The sequence below is a fragment of the Barbus barbus genome (genome assembly GCF_936440315.1).
Source record: "Barbus barbus genome assembly, chromosome: 3".
NCBI classification, from domain to species: domain Eukaryota; kingdom Metazoa; phylum Chordata; class Actinopteri; order Cypriniformes; family Cyprinidae; genus Barbus; species Barbus barbus.
In genome coordinates this window covers 40,502,702-40,518,651 of record NC_136731.1, presented here as the reverse complement: position 1 = coordinate 40,518,651, position 15,950 = coordinate 40,502,702, and the positions used below count along the sequence as shown (strand labels likewise).

Below are 15,950 nucleotides of genomic sequence, written 5' to 3'. Positions count from 1 at the left end.
GGATAAGACAGAGTGAGTCCGTTTTAGACTGGTTTCCCAGTGGACCTCCACCACAGAGCTGACCTCATTTAGGAGGTCAGGGACTGGTTAATTGAAGGTGCGACACAGTGACCTCAACGTCAGTCTAAAGTTAGACTTTTCTCTCGCCTACATGATAGATTTGCATGAGAAACCGCCAATATTGTGCAAATTATTAAATGTACAAATGCTGAAGAGAATAAGGCAAAAACAAGAAGGCTAGAGATACAGCATACATTCCCACATGTTCAGACATCTGCTTTTTCCACAGATATAAAGCATAAAGTACAAAGTATCAATTAGCGCCACACTCTTATGCAGAATACTGTTTTTACACACTGCCATACCGAATAATGAAACAGAAACCCTCTCATGTTTATCTATCCTGCGCTGATATGAACATGCCAGCTAATGGGGCTGCGTGTCTGTCCATTAGTATGCGGCTCAATTCTGAGTGGATAATTAGCAGGTGTTTTAGCATTACGGATAAAATCCAAATCAGATAAACACACAAACACATGTAAATGAAAGGCATCCAACACACACACGCATTAATTTCAAACACTCCTGACTCCCACACAATGTCGTTAACAAGGACACAAACAAGAGAGGCGGATTTGTTTCTTCATAATGGTGACTGAGCCATCATAAACACATAACCAGATTACAATGAACCCAACTGAAGGCCTGTGAGATGTGATCAGAGGGATAGCAATACTGATAAAAGCACCACTAACAAATATTACAAAAAAATCTGAAAACTCTAGAATATAAAATCTATCGGGACTATATATGAATTAATTTCATAATGTTCATGAAACAATGCAGATGGTTACTCTGAGCACAACAAATATCAGATGAAGTGAGTCGTACTGTTTTTATCCACTTTTAACTTTAATATTTGGTATGTCCACTTTTTGCAGCAATTACAGCAGCACAGCGGCTCTCTGACATAGAGCCAATATATTTCCTGAGAACTTCAACACTAAAGTTATCCAATGCCTTCTGCAACTCCAGCCAAAGGCTTTCCTTTGAATGTAGATCTGTACCGTTTATTTTCCAACTCGCCCCAAATTTGCTCGATGGGGTTGAGGTCCGGACTTTGAGGGGGCCAGTCCATCATTTTCAGTGTTCCAGCAGATTCCTTCCGTCGCAGGTAGTTCCAGCAGGATATTGTATTAATATTTAATTTAATTACAATTTATTATTTTTATATAATTTAAACAAAATAGTATAAATAGTATATCTATTTATTAAAAATCTCAACAATATTAACTACATTATTTATGGACATAACATGAATATAATTATTACCTTCTTAATATCAATATATATGTATACACACACTTTTTTGGGGAATCTTTCATGAATACAAATTTTGAAAGATTTATATGATTTTTTTTAGCTCTATTTCAAGTCTTTACTGTCACTCTTTATGTATTTAATGCATCCTTGCTGAGTACAATTATTCATTTCTTACACACTTATAGTTTTGGAAATTTACTTGCAACATTAAAAATGACTTTTTAAGACTTTTTTTTCAGACAGAATAGTATAAATTGTATAAATCTCAATATTAATTAAATATTTTTTATATAAGTATTTTAAAAATGTGAAATAATTATTTATTGTTATCAACCATAACACAACCATAATTATAACCTTATCAATACTGGAACTAAGTCCAACCCTAATCATGATCCATTCTTAATGGGAACCTCATAAATTAACATCACAAGTAAAACTAGACTGAAATCAAATCCATTAGTAGCCTATGTACTGCAGTGGTCTGCTGTAGCAGTTATCAGACCGCTTGACCTTGAATGAGCATGTGATCAAGCGTAAGTGGTTAAAGGGAATCTAAACCTGAATTTGTGGGAAATCTAGGGGTTCTGACATTGAAATATTGAGTTATGACTCAGAATCAGCCTCCTGCTTTGTGAATGTGACTGGAAGCAGAAAACTGTGACGCTCTTCTGTATGAGCAGCTGTTCAATACATGTGGCCACAAAATGTGCTTCTGTATGTGTGTGCATTCAAACAGATGTGTACCTGCAGTCACTAACATTAAAGGAATATGACTTACTTTCTCCAGTGGAATACAAAGGTGAAAGTTTTTGAAACCATTTAATACAGTAGATGTCTGAAAAACAGACCACTTTAGTCATTTCATGATCATTTTCACCTCTGTTGACTTGTTGAAGCCTTGAAATATAATTCATATCAACAATTTCTATGATGGTGTCATTTAATGTGATTATAAATAAATAAATAATAACAAATTATTTTTGTTCTAAAATGACATGAATGTGAGTAAACAAGGTATATCTGCACCATATCCTCCAAATCACAAGTCACTTCAGCTTTAATTAGTATGCACATGTAGTTCTGATGAGACATCGGCCGTAATTGCTTTGATCGTTTTCGTGAGGCCTCTAATGCGGGCTGAAATAACGCAGACCTCACAAAGTCTTGAATCAATTAATCTATCATTTCAAGGCTGTCACAACAGTACAGCGCATTAATTAAGCTCCAGAAAGCCTCAATGAATGTTGTGTGTGTGTGTGTGTGTGTGTGTGTGTGTGTGTGTGTGTGTGTGTGTGTGTATGTGTGAGAAAGAGAGAGAGAGAGAGAAAGATAGATAGATAGAGAGACAGAAACAGATCGTGAGCGATAGGTGACTGTTGAGTTTCATCTAAAAGCTGCCCACGTACGAGAGAAATTCAAACATACATACACCTTCCCACACACACCAACATTGCATTCTCTATCTGCCAATACTCAATTACTGTCAGCTGTCCAATCTCGACTGCTCTTGCATCCAAAAACACACACATACGCAATTACACACACACTCAATGTCTATCTGTTCACCCAAGATTGTATGAGCAAACACACACACACCCAAAGCACATATTATGGGCCATTAAACACACAGTTAATCGCCCATAACTACGAAAAACTAAGAAACAACATATTCTTTGTTTAAATCTTCTATAATGGCAAATGTTAAGGTCTCCTAACTAGGGATAGCTCACCCAAAAATTATAAGTCTGTCATTAATTACTCATCCTCATGTCGTTCCAAACCCGTAAGACCTTCGTTCCTCTTCTGAATACAAATTAAGATATTTTTTATGAAATCCGAGAGCTTTCTGACCCTCCATAGACAGCAACTGAAACGTGCAAGGTCCAGAAAGGTAGTAAAGACATAATTAAAATAGTCCATGTGCCATCAGTGGTTCAAACCTTAAATTTATGAAGCTCCCGTGAACATGCGTTGAAGATTGACACAGTAGAATGAAGTAGTTATGTTTGTTTTCTTTGTGCACAAAAAGTATTCTCGTAGCTTCATAACATTACGGTTGAAGCACTGATGTCACATGGACTATTTTTACAATGTCCTTACTACCTTTCTTGGTCTTGAACGTGTCAGTTGCATTGTGGTCTACAGAGGATCAGAAAGCTCTCGGATTTCATCAAAAATATCTTCATTTGTGTTCGACATGAATAATTAATGACAGGATTCTCTTTAATTTGAGACTTTAAGTAGACTTTGACTCTCCTTTATGTGCCCAAACATCTTAAAGTGAATACATTAATTATATAATTTCAGAATGTAAACTTTATTATCAGCCTTCTCTGATCTATAATATAATGCATAAAGTTATGCATATTATAAACTTCAACATCAAGACTGTCAGTAAAGCTGCTCTGAAACTATGTGAATTGTACAAAGAGATATATAAATAAATTTGACTTGACTTGCTTGGTGGACCACTGGCAGACAAGGGGAGCGTTTCAAAAACAGTTAAACACAATCACTGGTTCTGTCAACTGATGTGAACTAGCAGCCATACGATGGCTGCAGTAAGTGCACTAAGTCCACAAGGACTTGCGGTGCTTTATTTGTCATTTTAATTTTTGGAAGGGAGCTCAGAAGGACTTTTGTGGGCTCCAGAACAGTTCTTTATCAGTCTGTGTGGCATTATGTCACCAAAGAAGTGTGGAGTCACAGATGGACCACACCTCTGGGACAGAATCGTTCCATTTGATGCCACTAGCGGCACAGAAATTAAACATTTCACCTTTAAATCAAGACGACAGCATGCAGGAAACACAACAGAGAATATAAATGAAAAGAAAGACTAGTTCAAGGAACCACGCGGTTTAAACTGGTCATCTCTGGTGGAGGGTTAATCCAGTCAAAAGGGTTAAATGACCAAAAATGTGCAAGAGACTGAGCATGTGTGACTGATTTGGTCCATTAACCAGAGCAGGCAGCCTGCAGGAGTAATGCATCTTCTACTCACACACTCACACACACACTTTGTGCCATCACTGCAGAATGGCTGTAATCTTTTTGCTATGCTATCCTTTAAACTAACACGCTAACCCCATTCCAGCAGTCCCTTAACACCCTGACAGCGTGCATCAGAGAGTATTTGAACCTAAAGACATGTCACTGCACCAGGACCGGAGCAGCACTAATGCAGCCAAGCTCTTCTCCTCATACTGTGTAATTTATGTGAGTCCGTCCCTCTCTTTCTGTGCTAGTTCAGTCTCCAGATTGTGCAGTTACAACATCTGGACTATACGAAAAGCTGTATGTGGAGGTTTTGCCTACATTGTGACCACAAGGATGATAAAACCTGGTACCACCCAACACTGCGGGGACAGTCGCCTTAATAAAAGGACTATACAATGTCTTAAAGAACATCTAAATATAATAACAAGGTTTCTTTAAGGGTCATGTTTAGACTAAAATTAGCTCAATACAAAACAACAGAAGTCAATGAAAAGTCCTTGAGTGCATGCATATGCTGAGAGATGAAAAAACACTCAATTAGAAAAGTGACAATGGTAAATCAGCTGATGCAGATGACATAATTATTACGGGAATATTATTTGGTACAATATCGTTTATCTCAGTACATTTATAGTAGGATAAGCGTCACTTTATGAATGAGATCAATATGCATTCAGAGAACCGAACTAAATAGCAACGACACTCCAACATCAGAGATGGACAGACAGAATTACAGAAAGACAGACAGACAGAGAGATAAATAGACAAACGGATAGATAAAAAGACAGATAGAATGACTAATATACAGAAAGACAGATCTATAGATATATAGACAGAATGATAGAACGGTGGATGGATGGATGGATGGATGGAGCGCTCTGTCACATTGCCTTCATCGCTGTGGTGAAGTTTAAATCACTTTTTAATGAGCGATTCATCAAGTTCATCTGTGTCCTCATAAAACTCTCTGCCACTCTTTTATCATTTTACAGTCCAATTTTCACTAGATTTGATCTATTACATTTTCAGGAATGCTATACAAGCTCTCACACACACACACACACACACACAGTGCGGAGGGCTGGCAGAGCTCAGCTGTGGTTTGTGAATGGGATATTACATGAAGATGATTTTGCAGCTACAATGACTTTGATATGAGACGACCACTTCTTTCTGTCTTTCTGCATCCTCTAACTATTTTAATCTTCCTCATACTTGATAATTGACCGATTTTTTCTCACAGTTTTCATTGTACTTTCTGTCTCACTTCCTTTACGGCTCTCGCACTTGTTCTCCTTTCTGTCTCCATCCCATCAAACTGTTCCTTGTTTTATCATAACATAACTCTTCCCTGTGTGGTAGCAGAGCATGCCTGGAGTCTTACCCGCTGCAGAGTGAGCTGGAGTCCCGGGTTCAGCTGGAGGTTCAGGTCTGCAGAGGAACGAGACCGGCAACGCACAGACAGACAGCAAACCGAACTGGAGCTTGAGCACACCAAAGAGAGAGAGAGAGGGAGAGAGAGATAGACAGAGAGGGAAAAAGAGAGAGACAGAGCAGGACAGAGACTGAACACTGACTAGTTGGAGGTGAGATGAAGGGGAGAGAGGGAGTGTGAGAGGAAGATAAACGGATAGAGAGAGAGAAAGTGAGGGAGAGACAGACAGAGAGAAGAGGAGGGGCTTATATCAGAAAGGAGAGACCGTGGGATGCCGTAAGAAAAGCAATGAGAATCAGTGAATGAATGAAGGACCGACTCAATGAATGAATGACAGAATAATAAAACGACTAATTAAATGACAAAATTACCTAATGAAGGAATGAACAAGAGAATAAACAATTGACCGATTAATAGACTTCAATAAACAAATCAATGAAAGAATGAACAAATGACCTAATGAATGAACAAGGTGAACAATAGGCAAATTACTAATAAATGACCCCAAAAAAACAATTGACCTAATGAGCAAATGACTAAACAAATGACTGAATGAAATAACATAACAAAACAAACAACCATGTAAATGACTAAATTAAAAAAAAAAGAATAAACAAATAAGATTTTGATCGTCCAATGAATTTCGAATGATTGACAAAATGAATATGGTACAGAAACAGCAAATTAATTAATTAACAAATAACTGTGAATTAATGTATGAGATGTATCAGCCCACTAAACATTGGACGTCGGATAGATGTGCAGATCATGTCTATATTGGGTCCGTCGGTCCATGACCAATTCTGGACATCTATTCGACGTCCAAACTAGGTCCACTATTTGGACGTCCAACCATGACCCAACTTGGACGTCATTTTGACGTTCAACATTTGACCTAATCTGGCTTATTTTTTTTGGACGTCATTTGGACGTCTATGGCAGTTGTGATATACACATTAGACGTGCGGTAGACGTAGAAAAAAGACGTCGCCTGGCGTTACAAAACAACCCCATCAATGGACGGAAATTGGACGTCCAAAATGACATGGAAAAGATGTCACTACGACGTCACATTGCGCAGTGGGAGTATCAGTATAATGTATCAGATCAATCTAAAAGCCAAAGGACCTATGTAAAGTCCCTTAAAGCGATAGTTCACCAAAAAATAACACTGTTATTATTTACTCTCCAAGTTGTCCAAGTCTAAGTTGTTTGGACCCCAACATTATGATTTTTGAATGATTTATCAAGTGTCCTGCATGTTTTAATAATTTTCTCCTTATTAAAATACCATAGTAACTCATGCGTCTCCTACAGAGTTTCAGAAGAGATCTCAACAGCGCCTCAAACTGTACTATTCAGTCCTCAAGTTCAAAATTCTGCAATCAAAAGTCAAAGATTTCAATATGAACTCAAACCTACCTCTTCTAATTATTTCCAGATTAAATGATATGAGCACCATGCACCATCCACCTTCATCTAATAACTCTTTACTTCGTGTCTAAACTCACTTCTCCTAAGGAATTTTAGGAGGAAAATTTAATACCTAAATGAGAGGCAACTGAAAATTAAATCTCCTGAGATATGATGAACAATCCAGAAGGCTCTGAGCAAACCCAGAGGAAAATAATTTTTTGAGGAGGTGATGAAACCAGGATTAATAAACCAGAACTTGCACAAAAAAGACAAAAAGTCACTGAGTGTAGAAGAATGACTAGCAAACACGAGGAACGAATCCCCAGAAGGGGTACAGGGAGCAGCAAATGATTCCAAATCATAATAGGTCACCCAAAGGCACAAACACAATTATTTCTAACATGTATAAAGCATAAACAAGAAGCTGAATGTGTGAGCGAGTTTCAGGCAGAAATAAATGTAATTTGTCTTCAAGCATGTATATTGTGTCTGCTGCTGCCCGTCACAGTCCAGCAAATGTTCTCCACTGATCACAAGAAATAATGCATTCAAGAAATAATTCACCCAAAATGGAAAATTCTATCATCATTTACTATGTTGTCACAAACCTGGACAACGTTTTTTCATGTAAAATATAAAAGAGGAAATTCTGAATAATGTGTGTAGCACTTTTCCAAACACTGAAGGATACAGTGACTGTCAGGCTACAAAACAACAACAATAAAATCAACTTAAAAGTACCATAAAAATAGACCATATGATTTGTGCACTAAATTCCATGTCTTCTGAAGCCATATGATACATTTATGTTAGGAACTCAGTAATCCACATGGCTCCAATTCATCTTGTGAAGTGAAAAGCTGCGTGGTTGTAATACATTATTATAGCATTTTAACTTTAAACAGTCACTCCTGGTCAAAATCCATAATGCATAAAAACTTTTCCTTAAGTAAAAAAGTCCATCCCCTGCTCTTAAAATCCAACAACATACTTGTTTAGAGCTGTTCGGACTGGTTTCACTTGAAAAGGTGTTTGATCTGTGCATATTTCTCCCCTGATTCAAACGAGACAATGTTTTCATTGGATAAAGCGATATTATTGAAAGAGGACTTGGTCTGAAGTTAAAAACATTTTATAATGGATTTGTCTCTTGCATACATACAGATATTCACTTCACAAAATGTTAATCGATGGACTGGTGTGGTGTGTATTACTTGTGGATTATTGTAGTGTTTTTATCCGCTATTTGTACTCTTGATCTGACGGCACCCATTCAATGCAGAGGATCCACTGGTGAGCAAGTGACAAACTTATCTGCATCTTTTAAATTTTCAGCACATTTTTATTTTTTGTAAAGAGTTTCGCCAGATCAGGTGAAAGCAGCACTTTCTTCTTGAATGATCCAGGAGAAAGCTGACAGATTTACCAGAATAACCTATTGTAGCAGAGACCAGCGGGTAAGTGCTGTGCATCCTGCTCAGAGCGGGTGGAGTAGGACCGCGACATTGGTGCCGTGACCCGGATGGGAGTGAGGTGAGGGGGGTGAGTGTAGCAGAGGCCAGAGGGGAAGTGCTGTGCAGGTTAAACCTCACTGCCCGATATCAAGTGGCACTCTAGCGACTGACGCTAGAGGCCGTGGCCTTTAGCCTCCTTGTTAGAGCACTCGCCTCCCACACTGGAGACCGCGGTTCAAATCCCGCTTGGAGCGGGTGGAGTAGGACCGCGACACTAGCAACCTAATAACATCACTTTCGCCTTTCCTCAGTTTGCTTTGGGATCCAGAAGGGAATTCATTCATTTAATGCGCTTTAAGCTGATCCCTAAATCCATTTAGACATGGAATAAAAGAGCAAATTATAATGAGCTCATCTCTTATCCAGCTCTCCACAAAACATTTCACCAGCATCTCCAGCTAACCACCACTAGGGGCAGTTCAAAGCCTTCAACACATTTACTGCATCTGGAAATGAACTGCATGGAAGCTCACTTTCAGGGAACAATTATCAGGAAACATAACGTAGAGAAATAGTGCAACACTCTTGCCTCATTTCAGTTAAGTTTTAAGCACAGTTTAAATATTCCCAGTGACGTAAAGATTAATAATTAAATGGATAGAGTCTCGCTGTCCTGAGAAAACCTTGTACCTACAAACCACAAATGCATTGCTCTGTTAATGTGTGAGAATATTTAGTCAATATTTCATGAACAAAGCCCTAAACTTCAGCGCTTAACTCATACCTCTTTGATGTCGTATTTTATGACCAGTATAAAAAAAAGGCCCTAGCAACAACCAGGTTTCTAGACAAGTCTGTGGTACTTGTCTTCTTTTTTGTGTCCAGCCCATCACACAGCTCATCCCTGGGAGTTTTATACACTGTAAAGTGAGCTGGAGTCCTGGGTTCACCCGGAGGTTCGGATCTGAAAAGGAAGTAGACTAGTAACGCACAGATAGACAGCCAACCAAACTCAAAACACCTTTGCAACCTCACAGGATCGTGGCGGTGAGTTCTGCACAACACACTTTTTTTTCAGAAATTCAGGACTAGTGATCATGTTTCTGTGAATTATAAAATCACTACATTAGAATTTCAAGGTCTTCAAGCAGCTCACTGGGATGAATATCAAAGCGCTGAGAGGATGTGGCATCCTTTGGACATCCCATGGGAATTGTAGTCCATTCTATCCTGCTGAAGAGTCAATTGTGCAGCTCTAGCATGAAGGACAAAGGCTACATAATTCCCTCTGGATCACACACACTAACGCTCTCAGTGCATCACCACAGACCGTGGCTTAAGCTTCTGAAGAACAGGAAAGGACACACTGCAACACAACGTTACACCACATTAGACCTCCATCAGCATTAATTGCTCAAAAAATGGCTCTAGAATTTTTTTTAACACCGTGTCCTAACTACACACGACACAACAAGATTCCAGTTACAAGCAATTTGGGTGTTCACACTAGACACGACACGACAGAATCAATCAAATATCACAGCCAATCAGTAGCATGTGTGGGTGGGCTCTGGAAGTGCACTGCACTTGCAACGAAATTGATAAATTTGTAGTAAAATTTATAAATTTCAAACCGTTTTAACATAATTAAATCTACATACTGAGTGACTGATAACATCTTTGTTATAGATAACACTCGTTGTTTCGCAGTGAGTTCACAGATTTATCGTACATCTTTGCTTTTCTGCTTTTGAATGCGTTATAGTTTCACTTTCAAGAGATAAGATCGCACGAACTATGTTTATATTAGACTATGGAGCGGCAGCACTTACCACACATTTTACAAGATCAGATGCTTGTCATTGGTGCTCAGGATCTGTAAATCATTCGCCATCATCCTCATCTCTCCTTACTCTGTTTATGTGGTAAATTAAATCTCATGTACTGTAACAGGCTACAGGTAGCAAGGAGCTAACCATGTCCATTTAGTGGCTCACGTTATTTTAGTAGAGCCTGTTATTTGCTTTCCGTGCCTTTCTGAATAAAGACACCAACGCATCCCTGCACTTCACATCCCCTGCTGCAGCCTGGAACATTACATTTATTTCCTGGTCTGCCATTTTCGCTGTTGTACGCTCTTGTTTATTTACAATACCTGCAGAACTTCTCATGATTCGGCTGGCGGCTGGCCTAGAACATGGGCGGGTTTATGCAAATGTTGGGGACGTGACTATTAGTGATCCCGACTGTTGCGTCACAGTCGGTTTTATGTTCTGATTTGCCTGTTTTTCAGTGGTCCTTTTTAAAATACTTAGATAATACACTCACAGAAATATGCTAAAACGTTAGCTAAGCACTATAACGACATGACATTCACAAAGCAGTCTGGAGTTAAATGATTTGTGCAGACATAAACGTATTTAGGTAGATTTTGAGGCACATTATTCAAAAATAAAAGTGATTCACTGCGTCCTCAGTGGCTCAGATGTTGTGAGAAAATGAACACTACATTGGATGCAAGCGGCGTGGTGCGACGTGACAAATTACAATAAAACCAGTTGCGGCATAACTCGACACGACAACTGACGCATCTGGTGTAGACACGGTGTTATGTTCATCCAAACACAGAACACCGGTATTGTTTACGAGACATTGTTGAGGTTACAGCTGCTCGAGTGCAGAGAAAATCTAGGACAGTGTACAAATACAACTCGCTGAGGGCGGAACCTACAGTAATGCAGGACCGTTAGTCAACAGCTGTGGGCGGGGCCTAAACAAAGTGACATCATATTGCTTTGAGAATCAAAACCACTTGCCTAATGAGACTGATTTGGTTTAATGGGGAATAAAAAATAAGGAGTTGGGTGGATTTTTATCATTGTAGGGTGGTTGAGTTCACACACTGCCAACACACATATATGTCCAAACAACATGTAAAAGTGGATTTTGCACAATAGCTTCCCTTTAAAGCTCTTCTGTAGTCATACACAGCTCTTACACGGTGTCCTAACTACATGCAGTGCAACGCTGCAACACAAGATAAAAGGTATCTTTTCCACGTTTATCAGAGGTGTTGTCCTAACTAGCCACAACGGCGAGACGCGAAATTTCTATTTTAGAAAAGGTTTCTATTTCTACGATGTCACGGCTGGAACAACAACATACAAACTATATGTGACCCTGGACCACAAAACCAGTCATAAGGGTCATTTTTTCAAAATTTAGATTTTCACATCGTCTGAATAAATAAGCTTTCCATTGATTTATGGTTTGTTAGGATTGGGCAATATTTGGCCGAGATACAACTATTTGAAAATCTGGAATCTGGGGGTGCAAAAGAAATCGAAATATTGAAAAAAAAGCACCTTTAAAGATGTCTAAATGAAGTTTTAGCAATGCATATTACTAATCCAAAATTAGGTTTTGATATATTTATAGTAGGAAACTTACTTGCCGTAAAAGAAAAATCGAACAATTTGACCCATACAATGTATTTTTGGCTATTGCTACAAATATACCCCAGCGATTTAAGACTGGTTTTGTGGTCCAGCGTCACATATGTAGATAATCTCAGGTGATTATGTGCTTTATTCAAAGCTAAACATGTCTAATGTGAGTTTGAAAATCATTTTGCGAGACCTTTGTAGTCATACTGAAAGCAACAATAGTTTACATAATTAAATGATCAGCGCCGCGCTGTCTGTTCAGTGGCGCTAGCAAACATGTCCTCCCTGTGCTGTTGAGTCAGTTGCACGGCTCAGTCCATTAAACCACGCCAATGACAGGTCAGCACGGCACAAGCTCTGTAAAATTGTGCTGTTTCGTCCTATGCACTTTCGGTCTGTTTGGCTTCCCATATGTACGAGTGAACGCCACTTCTCTTGCTCTCAGTCATGTTGCTTCTACCAATTGTTTATTTCAGTAGGTATGCAACCCAGAGACGTATATGCTATGCCCTCTTCTGTAGGCGGGGCGGAATATGCAGCTCATTTGCATTTAGAGTGATACACACCAAAACAGCTTTTTTACTCGCGCCCCCAAAAATGACATTTTCCAGATGTTATAATAAATGATCTGTGGGGTATTTTGAGCTGAAACTTCACAGACACATTGTGGGGACACCCAAGACCAATATTACATCTCGTAAAAAGAGGTATAATCGGTGCTTTTTAAAGCACAAAACAAATGGTTAAGAAAAAAGTCCCAAATGTCCTTGAATGAGAAAATCTTTCTCTTAACCAGGAGAATGTGCTAATACTACAATACCGAACTTACAGCCAGATAATCTGCCTCAGCTGGGCCAACAGGAAGTAGACTCACTTCTGAAAGCATTACAACATACAGAAAGCATTACTACTAAGAGACTGACGGGAAACAACTGCGTGTGTTCGCTTGCATTATAAGGAGGCGTTCTGTTCAAGAATAAGAAACATGAGTTTTCAAACAGAACACCTTCACTGGTAATGTGAGGTTAAAATATTAACAGATATGTCAAGGAAAAAACTCTAGGTGGCACTATAGGGGCAAACTTTCTTTTACTAATCACACTCGATCAGCTTCGATTCACTTATGATGAGAGGGTCAGGGTTCATCTACAATATCTGGAAAAAGCTGTTACCATTCAAATGAAATGTATCTTTAATATCCACAATGCCCAGTTGCTCTAAGGGCTCTTCTTGTTTGATACTGTCACATAGTTTGATACTGCTGGCATTGTTACTGAAGAGCTTACTTATATTATTATACACCTCAAAGTATCCTAGAACAACACACTAATTCACGTTACACCACATAAATTGTTGATTTACTTTAAACCCTTGATTTATGTGGTGTTTTAGGGTTCAGTCCACAAACAACACAAAATTACTCCAAAAACAGTTCCTGTAAAACACCTAACAGGAATTGAAAGTAATTTTGGTCCTCACAACCATCCTACCTGTTCATAATGAGTCACCGTCGTGTTTCAGAGTAGCATAACTTGAAATAAACTATATGAAAACAAACTAAAGGTTTAACAGTGGAAAAAGAGGTCCTGAAAAAGCTAAAATAAGGAAGCTCTAACTTTATTGTGGCTTTCGAGTTTACTCTGAAAAAAGACACAACACTCATCACCAGGAAGTTGTGTTAAGAAGTCTAGAGAACGCAGATTTTATAGAGAACTCTTTGAGAGAATCACTCAAGGCTCTGAGGGAGAACGGTAATCACAGGGCACAGAGTTTAACAAAGTGATTTTAGAAAAAGAGGAATGAGAGGCCAGTAAGAGACACTTCTACTCTAGGGCACATGACTTCGAGACATTTTCTTCTGAACTGAGTCACGGATTCAAAAATTCTCCGCTGACGTGTAGTGTTAGCAGCTAAATGACTAAAAAGTGTTATAAATGTCCAGATGGCAAGACCTTGTGAATGAAAGACAATGGTTTTCTTGTTAAACTGCAATGTGAACTCAAAATACAAAAAATGTATTCAAACGCTTGCATCCTACACATGCTCAGAGAAGGATAAAGGGGTTTTGATCATTTCATATCTAAAAACAAAACACTCACAAAAGCAACCGAAGCGTAAAAGGTGTGAAATTCAACTGAGTCGAACAAAATTAGAAACAGGGGAATCCAGATATCAGTCAAGTGTGAATATGCAAACTTCACAAACACGATTCTGAGAAAGTAAAACTGCTCTGCAAATGAATACAATCCATCACAGAATAGGAAAGACAGAATAAAAACCCAGATGGATGGCACGTGACCAGCCTCATGTGCTAATAATGCTAACAATAAGCTAATGTGCAGCTAACCATTTAATACTCATCTTTATTTTACGGAAACTTAGTCCAAACCATAATCTTGTTTAAAAGACATATATACCACAGTAAGTCACAAATTTAAAACAAAGTGGTCAGCCAATGGATAATGAACATCCAAAATTCATACACATTTACAAATCAAATACTATTTGTACTACATATACAGTGGTGTGAAAAAGTGTTGGCCCCCTTCCTGATTTTTTATTTTTTTGCATGTTTGTCACACATTAATGTTTCAGATCATCAAACAAATTTAAATATTAATCAAAGTAAGCAGTTTTTGAATGAAGCAGTTTTCTATTATGAAGGAAAAACAAAATCCAAACACACATGGCCCTGTGTGAAAAAGTGCTTGCCCCCTAAACCTAATAACTGGTTGGGCCACCCTTAGCAGCAACAACTACAATCAAGCGTTTGCGATAACTTGCAATGAGTCTGTTACAGCGCTGTGGGTTGATTATGGCCCACTCATCTTGGCAGAATTGTTGTAATTCAGCCACATTGGAGGGTTTCCGAGCATGAACCGCCTTTTTAAGGTCATGCCACAGCATCTCAATAGGATTCAGGTCAGGACTTTGACTAGGCCACTACAAAGTCTTCATTTTGTTTTTCTTCAGCCATTCAGAGGTGGATTTGCTGGTGTGTTTTGGATCATTGTCCTGCTGCAGAACCCAAGTTCGTTTCAGCTTGAGGTTTTTGGTAGACAGCTGAATTCATGGTTCCATTTATCACAGCAATTCTTCCAGGTCCTGAAGCAGCAGAACAGCCCCAGACCATCACACTACCACCACCATATTTTACTGTTGGTATGATGTTCTTTTTCTGAAAGGCTGTGTTACTTTTACGCCAGATGTAATGGGACACACACCTTCCAAAAAGTTAAACTTTTGTCTCGTCAGTCCACAGAGTATTTTCCCAAAAGTATTGGGGATCATCAAGATGTTTTCTGGCAAAACTGAGACGAGCCTTTATGTTCTTTTTGCTCAGCAGCGGTTTTCGTCTTGGGACTCTGCCATGCAGGCCATTTTTGCCCAGTCTCTTTCTTATGGTGGAGTCATGAACACTGACCTTAACTGAGGCAAGTGAGGCCTGCAGTTCTTTAGATGTTGTTGTGGGGTCTTTTGTGACCTCTTGGATGAGTTGTCGCTGCGCTCTTGGGGTAATTTTGGTCGGCCGGCCACTCCTGGGAAGGTTCACCACTGTTCCATGCTTTCACCATTTGTGGCTAACGGCTCTCACTGTGGTTCGCTGGAGTCCCAAAGCTTTAGAAATGGCTTTATAACCTTTTCCAGACTGATAGATCTCAATTACTTTCTTTCTCATTTGTTCCTGAATTTCTTTGGATCTCAACATGATGTGTAGCTTTTGAGGATCTTTTGGTCTACTTCACTTTGTCAGGCAGGTCTTATTTTAGTGATTTCTTGATTGCGAACAGGTGTAGCAGTAATCAGGCCTGGGTGTGGCTAGAGAAACTGAACTCAGGTGTGATAAACCACAGTTATGTTTTTTTTGGGGGG

At 38.9% G+C, this 15,950-nt stretch overlaps 1 protein-coding gene across 2 annotated transcripts in view; it reads right to left on the bottom strand.

Moving 5' to 3' along the window:
• LOC306845345 (parvalbumin-7-like) overlaps positions 1 to 13,736 on the bottom strand; it is a 50,376-nt gene extending 36,640 nt beyond the window's left edge. The window contains exon 1 of one of the 2 annotated variants that reach the window (XM_079378082.1): positions 13,568 to 13,736. The gene's annotated coding sequence lies outside the window, so the exon portion shown is untranslated. Of the gene's footprint in view, positions 1 to 5,710; positions 5,919 to 13,567 lie in introns of those variants that run through there. The other variant, XM_079378081.1, reaches the window with a different exon arrangement.
• Positions 13,737 to 15,950: the final 2,214 nt, after the last annotated feature.